This window comes from Camelina sativa, chromosome 9 (assembly GCF_030686135.1).
Source record: "Camelina sativa cultivar CO46 ecotype springtype chromosome 9, ASM3068613v1".
NCBI classification, from domain to species: domain Eukaryota; kingdom Viridiplantae; phylum Streptophyta; class Magnoliopsida; order Brassicales; family Brassicaceae; genus Camelina; species Camelina sativa.
Window position 1 is genome coordinate 19282495 of NC_141888.1, and position 2264 is coordinate 19284758.

At 29.1% G+C, this 2264-nt stretch overlaps 1 long non-coding RNA gene across 1 annotated transcript; it reads left to right on the forward strand.

The window, feature by feature from the left end:
* The first annotated feature begins 200 nt into the window (after nucleotides 1-200).
* LOC147938322 (uncharacterized) lies at nucleotides 201-700 on the forward strand. The gene is made up of 2 exons (XR_015565486.1): nucleotides 201-358; nucleotides 522-700. It is a non-coding gene; the product is annotated as an uncharacterized LOC147938322 (long non-coding RNA).
* Nucleotides 701-2264: the final 1564 nt, after the last annotated feature.

Here is a 2264-nt window from a genome sequence, read left to right on the forward strand (position 1 = left end):
CAATAGTAATGAAACAAGTCCACCATGATAAATCGTCGGGGCGACACGACATATGCCAAAGTCAATATTTTATAAATCATATTGAATGATATATATGCCACGAATGAACCAATCATATTTAACTAATATGGTGGCAGTCCTGTATGGTGGATAGAATAAACTTATCTCTATAAAAGGGGTTCATCTTGGCGACAAAAAATAGAGAAGCTAATGACGTTAGAGAAAAGGAAGTTGGAAATAGCAACAGCTGCTCTAACCCTTTCATTCAACGACCTCCGATCCTATCTTTTTCCACCTGGTCTTTGTTAATCAGGTTCCCCCTGAATCGACTCGGGAGATAAAGAGGAAGCAACTAGAGGTAAGTTTTAATATCTCAAGACTTTGAGAGCTTTCTTTTTTCTAGTTCTCGTAAATAAACGTTTTTTTTTTAATCTCTGGAAAACATTTAGGAGTCTTAATGTGAAATTGAATACATTATTTTGATTTGCTGAGTTAATTTGGCTGATGCTAAAATATTGCAGGGAGAGAGTGCCCCATCCCCAAAAAACAGAGGAAATGAACATGATGACTAAGAAGAAGAGTACATGTCCCCTCCCCGTTGTTCTTCTCTAGAGCCTTTCATACCACCTGATTCTCTGTTCTCTACTTGTAGCCGGAGATGTCGTATTAATTAATAATATAGTAATTTTACTTGTGCTTATTTTAAAGTCTTGTTTCTGTCGAAGGCGATCTTCACGATGATATATCTAGACGACTAGACCCAGCCAGCTTAAGTTTCTCGCCGCGGGATGATTATTTTGTCTTGCATATAAATATAATTAGTGTTAGACTTTTACCGTTTGTTAATTTTAACTCAAAATTATATTATTTAATTTTTAGTGTTTTAAGATGTAATCTGTAATTTAGTATTTGCAATTAAATATTTAGAGGTGGTAGCTGAGATGAATAATTTTAAATATTTAGAGATTACAGCTCAGATGAACAATTTTATTTAACTTGTAATACATTAGACTAGATTTTAATCCGCGGTATACCGCAGGACTATATTTTTCAAAGTAAAATAAAAATATAATTTGTTTAATAGACTAACTATATATGTGACTATTTTTTATATATTGCAAATGTATATCTCTTATATCTATATACTATTTAGTGTACAACTACTATATTTGAGGTTTACTGGTTTTAAATATAGGAATGATTACCGGTACATTGCAGGATAATTTTTTTTAATATAAATTGTGGTTGTTTATTAATTTTGTTTCATGTTTAAGATTTTATATTATATTTTAATTTTGAAATTGTTAAATTTAGGATATAACCTATGGTATAATGTAGTACAATTTGTTTATTTGACATAATCATAATTTAATAAACTCAATTAGATATGCTGCCTAATATTTGAATGTTGATTGTGTTAACAAAATTATGAACTGATGATTTACCCGCATTGTAACATTTAATGATATAATTTTAAATTTCTACTAATATCCAAACTTATCCCACTAGATAATATTTTCCATGATATTTTATTTTTTAATAAGTTTAAATTTTATATTTTTAAAAAGCTTTTTGGAATTTAAAATTTATTCTATCCAGAATAATTAAACGGTTTTTGTAAAGAAGTAAAATAAAGAAGCAAATTAAACCAATTACAAACTTATAAATTTAGTTTCTTGTTAAGTTAAGTTCTCTACACAAGGTAAGCCAATCTATTCGATTACCTTACAAATATTACAGAACAGCTTCTCTTGAATCAAGTCTTAGTTTTTTTTTTTATTTATAAGCTTTGGGAATGCTGTGTTCTTAGGAAATGAGGCTCAATCAAGATGAGATCTCCAGGTTGCGTGATTCCAGATATGGGATTCTTGCAACGCCAGCGGAAGCTGTATTTAAATTTTGGTAAGAAACCAATACTTAATGACATATTAAGGGGGGTGTATTCAAATTGACATTTTAAGTGATTTGTGTGAAATTTACAAATTCTATGTTATTCAATCATGAATTTTAAAAAGTCTATTAAAATCCACTGTTATTGAACTGATGATTTAAAATTCTACTTTAAAATCTATTAAAATCCCTTGTTGTTGAACTGATGATTTAAAATATACTTTAAAATCCACTGTTATTCAAAACAGTTTTGTGGATTAGGATTTTAATAATTTTTAGGATTCTGGAGGATTCTAGAGGATTTGTTTAGTTAAAAATACAGAAATCCAAATCTCATGGTTTTAGGTGGGATTTGAAAGAATTTTACAGAAAAT